Here is an 18125-nt window from a genome sequence, read left to right as displayed (position 1 = left end):
GAGGTCAGTGGTAAAGGCCTGTGTAAGGCTGATGAGGTGGAGAGTGAAGAGGCAGGGGAGATGCTGGTGGAGAGGCTGGGGAAAGTTAGGGTGAGAGGCCAGTGAAGAGGTGAGTGAAGAAGCAGGCAGGTAGAGTGAAGAGGCAGGGAAAGAGTCACAGATCACTGGTCAAACTTAACAGTTTCTTCAGCTACAGATTCATTTGACCCCACTGGAACGATACAGGGAATTGTTTCTGTCTAGTTATGTTAACCTTTATATCACATCAGCCCTTAATAGATCGCAGGATGTGTGACAAGGTCCTCTGGGAATTCCATTATAGTTTTGATCAATTAAACTGCATTTCTATTAGGTTAAAAACTTAAATACATTGATGTTTGCGCCCAACCACGCTAGAATCTTGGGCTGTAACATTACATCAGATATGCTCCCAAATCAATTATCCATACATTATTAAAATCACATATCATGTAGGCTATATCATTTTAAGGCATCTCAAAAGTATGTTTATATCCAATAAACTATAATCAAGTCATTCTAAAGAACTATATATATTAGCAAAAATGTCTTTATCAACTGCTTGTCTACCAGATGCTTACAGGGTTTGGGGTATTGTAAAGAGTTCAGGGAAAATTTCACTATCTTCTGGTAAAAATACCCATTAAAATACCTGAAAGAACCTGAAAACCCAAGCTGGCTGACTGAAACACTGACCTGTCACCTGGATGTACATGGTGGCCTTGTCGTGCCCTGCCATGTTCTCTGCCTTCACCGTCACCTTGTACACGCCTGGCTTTTCATAGCGATGCTGGATGGGCTCATCCGTCACCGTCAGGTTCTGGTAAATGGCTCGAACCCCATCACCCAGGTCAACCTGGTACTTGGTGGTACTAGTGTCGCCCTATTGGGAGGAATCACAACTTGAAACTGAACTGAAGTGAAAGGAGGTAGAAAAATGAAGCTTGAAGCAACTATCCTCCTACCTGCTCCTGATGGACGATGAATGTGATGTCATCACCAGGAGCCACAGCCAGCATTTGGCCTTTTATGCCAACCTGTAGCCCTTTAGGGGGCAGCAGAGGGCAACTGTGCTGCTTGGAGCTCTGCTGCTTGTTCAGCCCCCCTTCACATGTGTTAGATATCACCTTCCTGTATCTAAAACCAGAGGAAGGTGCAGGTGTGACCATGAAGATGGATGTAGGCGTATTAAAGAAACAGTTCAGAAGCTTCAGAATAATGTGGCAGTGAAATTAGAGTCAACAGATACAAATCTTGTTATAAGTCATGTTTTGTCAGGGTTTATGCTAGGCTAATCATGGACTGTGGTCCCACTGACTTTCTTTACAGAGTCTTATCTTCGGGACCTGACTTCTTTACAGAGGCAAAAAGGAAGTCTTGATAAAAACAAAGAATTCCTTCTTAAGTAAGACTTGGGTGAGATAGATAGAAAAAGTAAAATGGAAACACAGCTGTGTGCATGTGAGTGTGTTAACATCATTGTGGACATGAACATACCCAGTACTGGACTTATAGTTCTGTCCAAGATGGCAATCCTCAGGTGGCGAATCTGGATCATACCAGAAATCTGCAAAGCAGCGATCGCTCTCCACATGGGACCTCTCAAAGCCATAGTCACTAGACACACATAACAAACGTGTAGTTTTTAGAGCAGCTGTATGTACATATAAGTAGTAACTGTAGTTGATGTGCTGACATTTGCAGTTTTTAATGATTTAAAGCTTTACAGGATTTGATTTCAGGTTGATAGTGTATTGAGGTGTTTTCTATAAATCTGCAGCTTACCAGTTGAAATCTTTCTCTGTGCACGTGCAGGGCTTGCTGGTGAGAGCTGAAGTGTAACTTTTCCCTTTTATACAGAATGCTGTGTCTTTCCTCTTCCTGAAAGTCCGCTCCTGGCCCATAATGCACTTCTCTCCCTGAGGTTCACACAAGCACACTTTTAAAACACTTGACCATGAACACTTATACTTGATAATGAAATCTGTCTACTAACATGTTTAATAAAAGCACACCCTCTTTCAGTTCTAAGATTTACTTGTCAGGACATAATGAAAACAATATGGTTGTTATCAGGTCTTAGATTTGCTGCTGTGTCTGGGATCATTGTTCTGTTGTTTGACTCACTTTAAGCCAAGTTTTTCTCATCAGACAGATGGAAAGTTTACTCTAGAATACTTTGGTATACAGGAGAGTTCACAGTTGACTCCATGACTACACGATATCCAGGCTGCAAAACAAGCCTAAATCATCAGCCCTCCACCACTGTGCTTAACATGAGGTGCTGAATTGATGTTTGCTCAAATGTAACTTTGCTAAAGTAGCAGGACACGTCTTTGCTTCCAGCACTGCGTCTGCCAACCAATTACTGGAGTGGAGCACCATATAAAAGGTAAGCAGGGACGCTGGCTCTCTTGTTTGCTGGTGGCTGGGATTACATCACTTCCTGGCATTCATGACACCCCCTCCTGGATGGTGGAGGAGACTTGTGTGGGTACTGCTGCAGGCTGTACACTCCTCATTAAGCCCGTGGATTACTGATAAACTGCTGATCGTTGATGCATGTTGTTGTAATCTGCTGCTGATCAGTCCGTGTCAGGCCGTGCGGTACCGGATTGAGTGCAACACGCGGTGGTGTGACACACACCACCCGACAACCTGCTGCAGAAGATGAGTGCTGGTTATTGACTGCTCCACGACATGCCATGTGGTCCCGCATCGCCTGACTGGGCTTTAGCCGTGTAACGCCGGATCACTTCCGGCAGAGGAACACCGCTGCTATGCTTTGGAGGATCTTTGTTTTAGAGCATCATTGCTTTGGGAGGACGTTTGCTTTGGATAAGTGTTGCTTTGTTTCAAAAACTTTTTGATTATTCTCAGTGACACAGACACGGTCACCTGATCGCCATGTGACTTCTGCCATTGACACATCTGCCATTTTAATGTTTGTGTGTATATGTGTGTATGTGTAGGTGTGTGTGAGGGTGGGAACACATCACACTGTGTGAAAGATCATAATGAGTGTTTTTAATTTTTTTAGGTAACTCAGTTTTAACTTGTAAATATGCATGAATTGAATTGTGCTTAAATTTCTTAATCTTGTAAAGCACTTTGTATTTCCTTTGTTATGAAAAGGGCTTTATAAATAAAGTTTGATTTGATTTGATTTGATTTGATGTGTGTGTGTGTGTGTGTGTGTGTGTGTGTGTGTGTGTGTGTGTGTGTGTGTGTGTGTGTGTGTGTGTGTGTGTGAAGTACCTGCAGGTCTGTGAGCTGCCAGGACTCATAGTCAGACTCTGTGCACTGACGGGGGAAAGATTGCCTGAAGTCCACTTTGATAAGTTCCCAGTCTGACCTGTAGCTGATGTGGCCAAACACACTGCAAGCACATACACATGTACACACACACACACACACACGAAAAGAAGTAACAAATGTAAATAGATAATATTTGAATATTATTTTCCTCGTGGACATGCAGCTTTTGTCTCAGTTGCTAAGGAAATAAAAAGCAGGTAAATATGATAGTTAATCTTAGAAATAAAAGAATATAGAAGAAATAAAAATGAGAACACAAAAAAAATTTCCCATTTTTATCTAATCATGTATTAATTATATATGAACATGTGCTCTGAACACATATCACCAGTGTCCGGTCAGATTCCAAATCATCTCTTCATTTCTACTAAACAGAAACTCTGCTGCAGTTCCTTCATGCTTCCACTAGATGGAGATGTTTTATAGAGCAACACAGGCGAGAACATGATTCCCACCCCTGGGTGCCAGGTAGAGTGTATTTTTTTTTTTCCAAAGAGGATAATGTGACTCTGACATATGTTACTGTACCACAATCACCGTCTACACCAGCAGAGGGAAGTGATGGATGTCTCTGCTGTGGAGCCACATATGCTGCCGCTTCACCTCCTCTATTGTTCTCTTGTTCATCTGGGTGGTCTGTCAGCTGTTCTGCAGTTGGTTTGGGTTCATTAAACTGTTGAAAGTATCTTTTACTCACTTTTACTTTTTTTAAACAAAAAAGTGTGATATTTTTAAAAATTTACTATTTCTTTCTGAGGATGTAGTATAACAACAGAAGGTATTTTTGATTTACTACGTGGAAAGCATTTAACTTCATCATGGTTTATGTGCTATGTTTTGTCAGGTTCTCATGCATGTTTTACTGGACAGAAACCTGCAAGATCCTTTGGCAAAGCTCCAGGCTGAAGTCATGGCTCACACCATATAAGATGAGGTGTACTTTACTGCAGATACAGATACAAACAAAAGACAAAACATCTTGTTGACTGGCAGCAGAACAACATTTTTTGGTTGGCATTTATGTCAAAATTCTTCACTTTAATCTAAAACAGACACAATTCTGACCCTTTATATTAAGTTGTATTGTTAAAAAGTCTTGAGTCAACCAAGCTGCTTCAGTAGTGTCCAGGCTCAGGGAGGATTCAACCCTCCATCAGCCCTGTTGTCATTGATTATGACACTTTGTGTCATGTGGCAAACCTCAGCCTTTTCTCCCCGGGTCCCTTCTTTAGCTCTTTATTTAGCAATCACTGGAATACTTATAATTCTGAATTTACAAACAGAGATGAGTTATTTATTTTCTAAATTCATAACAGTGATAAATGTTTCTTCCTATTTTATAAAGAAAGCCAATCTGAATTAAGCATCTGGAACATAGCCTGATCTTTGAACTCCATGTGGGTCTAACAATTCATGGAGTAGCATGAGAAGGCCTTTTGTATGTCCTATAAAGTGATCAAACATTGTTTTTTGGCCAATAAAAGGTTCAGAATGTGTTCTTGACAGCCATTCAAATTCAAATTCAAATTCAAATTTATTCGTCACGCACAAATTATACACAGTACAAAATGCAGTGAAATGCTTAGTACGACTGTCCAAGATGTAAGAAATATACTATTAACAATAAGTAAAACTTTAAAGGATTTTGAGATTACGGGGGGGTGGTGGGGGGTAGAAATAGTAAAATAAAATAAAATGCATATAGCAAAAATATAGGATTCCAAAAAAAATAAATAAAATAATAAAAAATATATAAAAAATATATAATGTATATGAAATGTAAGAAAAATGTAAACCATATATAAACATATCTGCAACGTAGAGAATGTAAAACATGTCAAATATAAAGTATAAATGTGCAAGGCTTGAGAGTCCGAAAGTGTCTGTGTGCAGAGGGAAAGTGACAAGTGTCTGTAAAAATGCCAACGTGTCGTGTGCAGCAGTCAGCCGAGGTAGATGTTGTGTGTATAGAGTCTACAGTGTCCAGGTACTGGCGTTCTGGTTCAGGGCCCGAACGGCCTGCGGGAAGAAGCTCCTCCTCATTCGCTCAGTGCTTACTTTCAAGGAACGGAAACGTTTCCCTGACCGCAACAGGGAGAAGAGTCCATTGTTGGGATGGCTGAGGTCCTTCACTATCTTCCTGGCTCTGGTCCAGCACCGCTTGCTGTATACAGTGTCTAGGTCAGGAAGCTCCATACGGATGGTACGCTCTGCTGATCGTACCACCCTCTGAAGAGCTCGCCTGTCCTGTTTGGTGCTGTTCCCAAACCAGGCTGTGATATTTCCCGCCAGGGTGCTCTCAATGGTGCGGGTGTAAAAAGTCCTTAGCACCCTTGAGGGCAGTTTAAAGTCCTTCAGGCGTCTGAGATGAAAGAGACGCTGTCGGGCCTTCTTCACCACGGTGTTAACATGACAGGACCATGTCAGATCCTGCGTGATGTGAACACCTAGGTACCGGAAACTGTCCACTCTCTCCACTGGGGTCCCGTTGATGTTCGGGGGCTGGTAATTCCTCTCCTGCTTAGTACTGAAGTCCACTATCAGCTCCTTAGTCTTGCTGACGTTGAGGAGGAGGTTGTTGACCTGGCACCATAATTCCAGGTTTCTAACCTCCTCTAGGTATGCCGTCTCGTCGTTGTTAGAGATCAGGCCCAACACCACAGTGTCGTCTGCAAACTTAATGATGTTGGTTGAGCTGGAAGTGGCTACACAGTCGTAAGTGTATAAGGAGTACAGCAGGGGGCTCAGAACACAGCCCTGGGGGGCTCCAGTGCTGACGGTGATAGAGGTTGAGACATGGCTGCCCAACCGTACCACCTGTGATCTGTCTGTTAGGAAGTTGGAGATCCAGCGACACAGGGATGGGCTGAGGCCTAGGATCTCCATCTTAGTCGTGAGTGTGGAGGGGATTATGGTGTTGAACGCTGAACTGTAGTCAACAAACAGCATTTTCACATAATTCCCCTTTCCGTTGTCCAGATGGTTGAGTGCTGTGTGATGGAGGTGTACGATGGCGTCTGCTGTAGATCGGTTTCGACGGTACGCAAACTGTAGAGGGTCCAGGGTGGCCGGCAGGGAAGAAGTGATGAAGTCTCTGACGAGCCTTTCGAAGCACTTCATCACTACCGAGGTGAGCGCAACTGGGCGGTAGTCGTTGTGGCAGGCAGGCTGAGGTTTCTTCGGGACTGGAACAATGACGGACTGTTTGAAGCACGTCGGGATGACAGACTTATCCAGGGAGAGGTTGAAGATCTCAGTAAACACAGGAGCAAGCTGGTCGGCGCGGGTCTTCAGGACTCGACCTGTGATGCCATCTGGTCCTGCTGCTTTTCTCGTGTTCACTCTCCTGAATGCCTTTCTCACATCGTGCTCTGAGATGGTGAATGAGCCGGGGAGCTCCAGAGGTGTGCTGCCCTTGGCGACGTTAGCGCTGCTAACGCTGTTAGCGCTGCGAGCTGCAGCCTCGAAGCGAGCATAAAAGGTGTTCAGCTCGTCTGCCAGAGAAGCGTCTCCACCCACCGATCTGGAAGATGGTGCTTTATAGTCCGTCATGTTTCTCAGTCCCTGCCACAGACTCCTAGAGCCACTCTGTTGGAACTGTGACTCTAGTTTCTGTGCGTAGCGCTGTTTCGCCTCCTTCACCACTCTGCGCACGCTGTAGGACGCGGTTTTGTACTCGTCCATGTTTCCCCTGGCGAGCCCCGTGTTATACGCCGCGGACCGGGATCTCAAAGCATCGCGGACGGATTTATCCACCCACGGCTTCTGATTCGGAAAAGTTCTGATGGTGGTCTTCTTAACCGTGTCGTCCACCAGTTTTCCTACAAATCCCACAACCGCTTCCGTAAACATGTTGACGTCATCGGAGCTGCGCCGGAACATGTCCCAGTCTGCGTCATCTAGAGCGTCCTGCAGAGCGGCCTCCGATTGGTCCGTCCAGCGTGACACCTCCCTCCGAGCCGGAACTTCCTGCTTGAGCCTTTGTTTATATTTTGGCATGAGGAAGATGGCGGCGTGGTCGGATTTCCCAAACGGAGGGCGAGATTGAGCCTTATAACTGTCCCGCACTGTAGTGTAACAGTGGTCCAGTGTCCTTTCACCCCTGGTGGGGCAGCTGATGTGCTGATAAAAGTTTGGCGCTGCGCGTTTGAGGTTGGCACTGTTAGAATCCCCCGCCACAATAAGCGCAGCGTCTCGGTGTTGTGTCTGGTGCTGTGTGAGTGCTTCATGCAGCTCGCATAAAGCAGTGTCCGTGTTCGCCTGAGGTGGAGTATAAACGGCGCTGACTATGACCGATGTAAACTCCCGAGGTAGATAAAAAGGACGACATTTGATGGTTAATAGTTCCAGGTTGGGTGTGCAGGAGCGAGTGAGAGGAACAATGCTCGCGCTGTTGCACCAGCTACTGTTCACCATTAAACACAAGCCGCCTCCCCTTGACTTTCCCGAGTCCTGTGTTCTGTCCATGCGGTGAACCGAGAAGAACTCGGCCGGCTGGATGGCGTGGTCCGGCACCGCTGGGTTCAGCCATGTCTCGGTGAAGCAGAGGAGATTGCAGTCCCGAATGTCTCTCTGGAACTTTACCCTGGCCCTGAGGTCATCGAGCTTATTCTCCAGAGACTGGACGTTGGCGAGCAGAATACTGGGCAGCGGTGTGCGGTGTGCACGAGCTCTCAGCCTGTTCCTGACGCCGGCTCGTTTCCCCCGGGGTCTCCATTTCGGGTCCCGTCCTTTGTGGAGAGCATTTCTGATGAGGCTTCAGCCAACAGTAGATGGATCAACTGAAGGTCTAGACCCATCTCTCAGGTCCTTATTGGATAATTTTTCTTATTTCTAAAAAGGCTGAATAATTAGCATTTTTTCCCTCAAGAATAATATAAAATGTTCTCATTTGCTGTGAGGGATAAAAAGAAGCTTCTCTATAAACAATCTGTGTCCTACATCAACAATGTCTTTGTCAAGTTTTTCTCCTTTCAAAATAAGAGTTACGTGAGGGAATAACTTTGCACTGTGTTGCTCTTTCCAACTTCCTGGTTCCTTAACCAATCATATGCGACTCTCCACAGTTGCCAAACAACAACAAGGCAGCGTTTGGTATTAAAACAGCAGCGTGTATGGAAGCTAGTAAAAGAAGCGGACCAGAAACAGTTTCAGAAAAATCTAAAAAGTCTCTGCATCCTGCTAAAAAAGCAAACGAACAAAAACAGAATAAAACAAGGATCAGTATTGGAGAATCTTTTGGAAGATGGAGAAGTCTGAACTGGCAAAGTTTCTCCTCGACAGGTAAGAACCGGAATTTTGCTTAAATTAACCGAAAAGTTCATCTTGATCTACAAAGATTTTAGTCTAATTTATTTGTCGGCACTCGTTAAATGAATTTGTGTGACTGTATGGATGTATTAGTGGAGTAAACTGGTGGCCGCTCTCCGTGTTTTTCTCTTTCGACTGCAGTTCTTATTTCAAACACTAGGTGTCAATACTACTTATTTTGCCTTTAAGAACATCACTTTCAGATCCAGATCATCTGCTGTAGATATTTGTTCTTTTGCCCTCCACTTATTTATATTTATATATAACTTATTTATAACTTACTTATAAGTTTTTAGCTCTTTGGGAATTACCTTATTGGTACAAAACCACTATTTTCTGTATGTCAGACTGTGTTATATTTGGCATTCCTTTTTTTTATGATTGAATGATTCACATTTTGGTGTTATGTGGCTTAAACAAAGCACACTTTCCTGAAAATGATGGATAAAAATACAATGATCTCTAAAGAAAAACCTTGGAGACAAGCTGGAAAACTGTTGCTGCAAACCATTTTAAAAGTTTACAAGAAATTCTGGATACTTGAAAGCAAAATATAAATATTTGACTTTTTTTTACTGTATTTTCTTATAACTTCACTTGCATTTTCACAAAGCTCGTGTGTCATTGTTGCACAACAGCCCACCTACTTCAGAGGTAAAGAACTTAATTTCTAGTCTGATTTTGATCCGTCACTCCAGAGCCACGAGAGATCGATTAGTGGACAAACATGCAATGAAAACAGATCAACACTGCTGGTGGCAGGTAAGTGACGCTAATGCTGTAGGTGACGTAGTTCCGGGGGGACGGCAGATATAAACTAGGCGCACCCAAACATTTATACTTTCATTCAATTGTATTTTGTGGCAGTCTAATCAAAATATTCTTTAAAGTAGGAAAGTAGTGTCTTTAAAAGGTACACTCTGGAGCACAGCGGGGAGGATTTGGCCAGCCTCAACAACCCAGTTTCCACACGTGTATTCAGCTTGTTATAATTCTAGGCAGAGAGGAGTAGCAACTCTCATTAATAGAAGGATATATTTAGACATAGATAATACAATCATAGATCCAGAAGGCAGATTTATAATAGTTACATTATCTGTTAAAAATGTTAAGTTATGTATCGCAAATATATATGGTCCAAATGTAGATGATCCCTCCTTCTTTCACTCCCTCTTCGCCTCACTCTATGGTCACTCAGATAACACACTAATTATAGGAGGTGATTTTAACATTATACTGGACAAACAAAGTACCACAGGAGCTCATCGAGTCTGGAAATCCTCAGAAACTGTAAAACAGTACATGAAGGATTTTGGTCTCTGTGATGCTTGGCGAGAATACACCTTCTTCTCTTCAGTTCACCATTCCTATTCTAGATTAGATTATTTCTTAACTAGCAGCTCGCTGATGAATGACATGTCAGAAATCAGAATCCATCCTATTAGCATTAGTGATCACGCACCAGTATCATTCACTCTGAGAAGTAAGAGCAATAAACCAGCAACTAGAAACTGGAGATTTAATACGTCATTACTCTAAGATCCTGAGTTTATCAGCTACTTTAAAAGAGAATGGTCCTTATATCTAGAAAATAACGACTTGCCAGAAACTTCAGCGTGTGTTCTTTGGGAAGCAGGAAAAGCAGTAATGAGAGGGAAAATAATTTCCTTTTCTTCTCATAAGAAAAAGAAGGAAACTTTGAGAATTTCAGAGTTAGGACTCAGAATTAAATCCTTAGAGGACGCTTACCATGTCTCCCCAGAAGAACACACACTAAATGCTATAAGGAAAGCTAAACTTGAACTTTATGAAATAATAGATAAAAAGACGCAATTCTTGGTGCAAAGACTTCGCTTGGAGAATTTTGAGCATGGCAACAAATCTGGAAGGTTCGTGGCTAATCAGTTAAAAACAAACAAGGAGAAATCAACCATCTCCTCTGTCAGAGATCCAGAAGGAAACATCAGCCACGACCCTGACAACATAAATAACCCTTTCAAAGAATTCTATAAAACATTATCACAACTAACTACAACAGATGACAATATTGATAAATTTCTTAGTAACATCAATCTTCCAAAATTAAAACATGAAAATAAAATGGTCTTGGATTCCCCCCTTTCAGTCGGCGAACTCCAAGAAGCTCTCCAGCATATGCCCAACAATAAAGCTCCAGGTCCAGATGGTTATCCAGCAGAATTCTACAAAGAATTCTGGACAATGCTGGCACCCACTTTCTACAATATGATATTAGAAATAAAGAAAAAACAAAAAATACCTTCAAATATGAACCTAGCCAATATTACTCTACTATTAAAACCAGGTAAGGACCCGACACTTCCATCCAGTTACCGTCCAATTTCATTAATAAATGTAGATCTCAAAATAATTAGCAAAGCTTTGGCCAGAAGAATAGAAAAAATAACCCGTCTAATAATACATCCCGACCAAACAGACTTTATTAAAGGTAGACATTCCTCTACTAACATGCGTAGATTAATTAACATCATAGATTATTCCACTCTACATAATCTGGAATCCACAGTCATTTTTTTAGATGCAGAAAAAGCATTTGACCGAGTAAACTGAAAATTTTTATTTGCAACATTAAACAAATTTGGGTTTTGGTCTTTCATAGATTGGATAAAAATATTATATAACAACCCAAATGCATGTGTGCAGACCAATGATCAAACCTCTCCAAGCTTCTGTTTGCAGAGAGGCACCAGACAGGGCTGCCCGCTTTCTCCATCACTCTTTGCTATTTTTATTGAACCCCTAGCTGCTGCCATAAGACAAAATAAAGAGATTAAAGGAATCCATGCCAAAAATATAGAACACAAGATAAGTCTATATGCTGATGACGTATTACTTTTCCTCCAGAACATCTCTCCCCCAGACAATCACACTTATTAACACATTCTCGTCAATATCTGACTACTCTATTAACTGGTCTAAGACTATTATTATGCCCATCAACTGTGACCTACAAAACACACCCAATACTACAATACAGTCTGGAAACATTAGATATCTAGGCATAAACATTTCCCCCGGGTTATCAGAACTGACAAAGCTAAATTATGTCCAGCTACTTAAAGCAATAGAGGATGATCTCTCACGGTGGAGGCGCTTACCCATATCACTCATGGGGAGGGTTGCCACAGTTAAAATGATGGTTCTATCTAAAGTAAACTACCTGTTTTCAATGATAGCCACTAGACCATCCTCCAGCTGGTTTAAGTCACTGGACTCACATATATCAAAATTTTTATGGAAAAATAAGCCATCACGTATCAGTCTAAAAACTTTACAACAGACTAAAGATAGAGGCGGATTGGAGCAACCCAACTTTAATAATGTTTTCTTAGCTAACAAGCTGCAGTATATCTCCAAATGGCTTAAACCTAGCAGTCTGGATGAATCATGGTTAGATGTAGAGCAAGCATTGTGTGAGGATCTGTTTATCTCTGACCTGCCATTCATCAGCTTAACCATCAAAACACATAAGTGGGGGTGGCTCTGGGTCTGGTCCTGTCGGGGGCTGTGGGGGCCAGCGGTTGGAGTCGCCTCGTGGCGGGGGGTGAGGCCACTGGTGGTGCCTGGGTTGGTGGGCGTCGGTCCTGGGCCGGGCGGCCGGGCTATTCCAGGGCAGGCTGGGCAGGGGTTCTGGGCTCTGGTGCCCGGGGGTGGTCCTCCTCCCTCCGGGATGGTGGGGTCCGTGTGTGCCGGGGGTCTGGGCCTGCCCGGATGTGCTGCCATGGTGTGGGTTGGTGCAATGCCGTGGTGTCTGGTTGACGCCCTGGGACCCAGGGTATGGCCCGGGGGCAGGGGGGGTGCAGGGGTTTGAAGGAGGGCTGAGTGGGATTCGGGGGATTATAGGGGGAGGTGCTGGGGTGTGAGACAGGGATGCTTGTATGTTGTGTGTGTGTGTGTCTGTACTTTGGATGATGTTTGTGTGGATGTGGGGGTATGTTTGTGTGTGTGTGTATGCATGTGCTAGGATGAGTGGGGGTGTGTCTGGGGAGTGAGAGTGGGAGGGTTGGATGCTGTGTGAGTGTTTATATTGTGTGGGTGGGGCTGAGAGGGCATATATGAGTTAGGATGAGCGGGAGTGTGCAAGGAAATAGGTGTGTGCATGTGTGCATGTGTGTGGTTGGGGCGGGGTTAAGTGTGGGAGGGTGGGTACTTTCTGGGGTTGATGACGGCTCACTGGCTGTGGTCCCTGAGTGGCCCGGTCGGGGGGGCGGCCTCTCCTGGCCTGTCTTGCCCTGGGGGGCCTCCTGGGCGGGGGTGCCCAATGCCACTAGAGGCTCATCAACCAGAGGGAAGTTTGCTTCCCTCTGTACGTACATCCCCGGACCCCTCTTACTTCCCGCTCTCTCTGTCTCACACACACACACACACATGTAGGGAGTTGGGAGGCATGGAGCCATGCGGGGTGGAACGGAGGAGACCATTCAGTGGTCTCCTTGGATGCACCCCGTGGCAACTCGCCTCTCAGTTTTAATTACACCAAGACACCAAAACACAAGAAACACAACGCACAAACAACACCTGGGGGGCATGGCATGCGGTGCATGTCAGGCGGGCTCATTGCGGTCACTGCCCCTCAATTTTAATTGCACACAACACACACTACCTAAACAGTCAGGAGTGGGGAGGGAGAGGGTATTGGGGACCTCTCACACCCCTGTTCACCCTGTGTGTGGCCAGGGTCGGGCGGGGGGAGGTGGTTGCCCCGGGGCCGGGTCCCAGGGTGGCGGCGCTGGTGAGCTGCTGGCTCTGTGGGTGTTGGGTCAGGGCGGGGTGCTTGGGGCTTGCTGTCCTCTGGTCTGCCTGGGGTGTCCCCCACGGGGCATGGTGGGTGGGTTGTGTGTGGCGTGACTGTGTGGTGGTGAGTGATTGTGGGTGCGGCATGGGGGAGGGTGTGAGTGTGGGGTGCAGATTGGAGTAGGTGGGGAGTGGGGGGAGGGGGCCGATAGCACCCTGGTTCCCAGGGTGTGCGGCTGGAACATCGGGGTGTGTGCTGGCCTACGCCGGGTGGCTGTCTAGGCGGCCTGGTCCTCCTAGGCATGTTGCGGGCCCTCTACCTTTGGGGGGTGGGGCGGCCGCCTCTGGGCTACTGGGGCCCTGGGCCCTTCGCTTGGGCTGCCCTGGGTAGCCGGTCCTTGGCGGGGCCGGCGGCTGCTGACCTTGGCCCACTGGGGCCTGTGCCCCGGGACCGCGGGGGGCTCTTGCTGGGGCTCTCCTCTGCCGCCCTTTGGGTGGGGCTGGAATCATCTTCGTGGTGGGGTGGCTTGGGTTGGTGCTCCGGGTCTGCTGCTGGGGGCCCAGGCCTCTGACCCTGGTCTGCCTCTGGCCTCCGTGGAGGCGTGGTCGCATTTGCATGATCTCACTTACCACTCTTCATCACTGACCACTCCTTGTTTCTCATGCTCTGCATGCTGACACAGTCGCTGAGTTGTCCAGTGGGTTTTTATAGTAAGCGATAATTATTTTTCTTTATTTTTCCTGTGAGTTAGTATCTGGTCGCTGTTATGTCTTTTTGATTTGGTTATTATTGAAAAACTCTTAATGGCTAGTTTTTTTTCTGTGTGTGTGTTTCTGCTTTTGTAAAAGTTGTAGGAAATTTTCTGGGGTGTTCATGTACAGGTGTAACAGTTTGTTGTCTGGTGATGGTGTGGATTGAAGGGTCGTTGCCTTCTGTCTGTGATCTTTTTGTCTCCTTTCTTCTTTCCCTTTTGCTCTTTTTGCTATTTTCCATCTTTTTCTGTCCCCTCCGGTCAGGTCCAGCAAGATTACATAGATTCCGTGATTTAAAGTAAATAAATAAAGAAATTAATCACAATATCAAGAGGAGCCTTACCCATAGGCCTCCCCTTGGCAGAGAAAATTTGTTCAGCACGATACAGCAACCAGATTATCATTTTGCTTGCTATGATGCTGGACAGGACAAGTTAAAAAAAAAGAAAAAAGATTATTAACCACAAATAAACCAAAAGAAGTGCCTGAACCATGAATGGACCACAAAATATTCTGGGTCAATGACAGCTTGTATGTAAACGGTCCTATACAGACACCATCAGACCCAGGCGATACCGAACCCATGACACTGTTTATGTTGCATATACCCACCACTGTTGTCAGCTGTTCTTTCTATAAATTGTTTTGAAGGAATTACCATTTCATGATTGTACTTAAATGCCTTACATTCATGATATATCATTGTATTGTGAACTATAGACATTTTGTGTCAGTTTCACAGTAAAGTTGAATATTCCTAACTTAGTAGTGAATAGTATGTATATATGTATATATATGAGACATGGTATCCTGGAATTGTATTGCCAAGTGTTTTTCAAGATATTGATTTATTCTCAGTTTGTTTACCCTCTCCTGGTTTTTATTTTTCCAGTGCTGCTCCTACAACACACACCACTCCATTTGTGTTTTACTGAGATGTGTTAAATTTAAGGTTAACTATTAAAGAAATAAATAAATAAAAAATTTCCTATTGTTAGCATTTTATTCCTGTTAAACACAACATGACAACATATCAGTCCTTAGGACTTTTATCAACTCACCTCCAAGCAAGTCAACAACTTTCAGGACCGATTAGTTTGCCTATCGTACCGTTCTTGGTGTTGAAGACGTCATCATCTACTTGTTTCAGAGCCCACTCTCACCTGAACCAATCAGGCAGCACTTAGATAAAATTTAGCTGCTCTGTTGTGAGAAGCTCCATGAATTCCAGGAAGATATCTCCGTGGATTTCCTACTCCAAAACAGCTGACTCAAATTAATGAGTCATTGGGCAGAACTTATAGGCTGTTGGACTAATTTAATTTGAGTTGGGTGTGTTGCCGTAGGGAGACCAAGAAAACCTGCAAGGCTGTCCCTTGTGGGCCCAAACTGAGTAGCCTAGAGAAGAGCAGTCTAGAGGAAAGAACTGAGCATACTTCTTAAGGAAGCTAAAATCATTTGATGTCTGATTGTTTTATGTCTTTTGTAAGTCTGTTGTAGAAAGTGTAATCTGCTTTCCAGGATCTGCTGGGGTAGCAGAACCAGAACCTGGGACCTAAAGAAAGTGATCAAACCAATTAGTTCTGGAGCAAAGGGAGATGTGACTGTCCAGAGGAAAATACTGCATAAGCTGCTGGACACAAAGGACAACTGCACACCCTCTACACAACACTGAGGAAACAGTATGTTCAATCAGTCTTTCTTGGGTTTGCTTGAATGCAGAAAAGTATAAGTTCTACATAAAAAATCAGTTAGACACCTGCAGCTTATTCAGAACTCTGCTGCTCAAGTCCTCACTAAGACCAAAAAAGTGGACCACATCGGACCAGCTCTAAGGTCTTTACAATGGCTGCCTGTTTGTCAGAGAACAGACTTTAAAGTTCTGCTGCTTATCTATAAAGCTCTGAATGGTTTAGGACCAAAATACATCAGTGACCTCTTGACCCAGTATGAACCTACCAGAAACCTCAGTTCCCAGATTCAGAACCAGACATGGAGAAGCTGCATTCAGCTTCTATGCTCCTGGAACAAACTCCCAGAAAGCCTCAGACTATGGAGTCCTGGAGTAAGGTAAGTAGGACTAATAGAGGACACCAGGTTTGTTTTTAATCTGGGGTGATTATAATAGCATGCCAAGCTTAGAACTCAAAGCAATAACAACAGTTAAAATATGACAGCCTTACACAAGCAATAACAAATATACCAATTCAACATGATGAAAACTTGTAAAATGTATAAGACCAGCAGTGTCCCCCATCTTAACTGCAGTAGGGTGCCTCTCAGATTTGCTGGGATTTAAATGTACTGACATTCAATTATTGTTTAAACTCTTTTAAAAAAAGATGAAACTTTAAGGCATGTGTGGAGCCTGTTTGAGTCTAATTCAGCATTTACTAACTGGAGAGATTTGATCTCCAGGTGCATTGTCTGGATGTGCTGGTCTGGTTTTTAGGGCCCTGATAATGTTGTTACTAATGTTAGTTTCATGATTATATGATTACATGTATCCCAAAAGTCTGATTTTGGTCAGACTAAAACAATTGTTATTTTTTCTATTGTCTTGTAAACATGCTGATTTAAAGTTGTTTCCTGTATTTGTATAAAAAGGTTTTTCCTTATTACAACCAAAGCAAAAAGCAATATTAAAAGAGTTTTAGCTTCCTACTACGGAGGTACAGTGAATGCAGCATCATTGGAAGTTAGGTGGAGAAGACGGACAAGTGTTTTAATTTATTTGTTTTAATATCCATACAGTTAGTTTTATGCTGTTGTAAGGAAAATTATCATTTGTTGTGTGTCTGGTTGGGTATTGTAAGGATCACTGATGATTCTACTGTAGCACAAATTAAGCTCCTAACAGACAGTTATTTTAAAATTGAGCTGAGGTTCCAGTAGAGAAATGTGTATGTACAGGTGAGCAGAGAGTGAAAGGGATTATGAAAATGTTCTTCTGAGAGGGAAATCAGTTTCCAATGAAACAATAAATGAGACTCATTTTACATAAACTGATGGATATCTGACTGGTCCAGGTTGTACTGAGAACAACTGGTGAATGTTGGGATGGATGCATAAAGAGATAGCTGTGGATGCTAACACAAACAAGAGTTTGTGGTCTTGTATTTGATTACATTTGCTTGAGCAGGAAAAACACGACTGAACGTTGACATAATATAGATATGGAAATATTATGGAAAAAGTCTTGCTGGATGTTTTTCAGGTCTGTTATTTTTATAGATTTTTAAGATTAGATAGTAGAAAAACCCACGTTATGGCTGCATGCCTGCCGACATGTGTCACACTGAAGTTCATTCCTAATGTTATAGATCCGGTTATCATTCAGAAGACTTTAATAATTCCTTACTCCTAAAGGCTAATCAGGACCATCATGTCTGATTTATTAAAAATCAGACATGATGGTCCTCATTGGCCTCTATATTTCTCACTGCTAACCGTCCTTACAATTCACTTTAATAAGGTTAAATGATTAGGTTGTTAGGTCTTACTTTCATCTATTAAAGCCAGCTGTGTGGTAGCATGAAATGTCCCAGCAGTATGGACTTAAAGTCAAAGACAATGCATACAACACTGAAGATCCCCTTCAGACAGGACTCTGTCTCTCAGCTGCATTTCAATGGTTTGTATTTAAAAGTCCAAATTTGCACCGTCTCTCTTAAACTGGATTAAACAAATCAAAAACTTGATCATGCTTTATGTTCTTCCCTTTTTGTCTTGTTTTTTATTTTAAATTATGCTTCAAATAGTCTTGTTTTTAATGTCTTTGTAAATCCCTTTGAATCACCATGTTGTTGAATTGTGCTGTACAAATAAAGTTGCTTTGCTTTGACTGTAAAAGGAAACGTCTCACTGAATCACAACTTGGTTTAACTAAAAATTCCCTTGGTGGGACTGGCATCAACAGGCACAAGAAAACAAGTGAAACCTTTCAAAAAAAA

Source organism: Melanotaenia boesemani, chromosome 5 (genome assembly GCF_017639745.1).
Source record: "Melanotaenia boesemani isolate fMelBoe1 chromosome 5, fMelBoe1.pri, whole genome shotgun sequence".
Taxonomy (NCBI): Eukaryota; Metazoa; Chordata; class Actinopteri; order Atheriniformes; family Melanotaeniidae; genus Melanotaenia; species Melanotaenia boesemani.
This window is presented reverse-complemented; position numbering follows the sequence as displayed.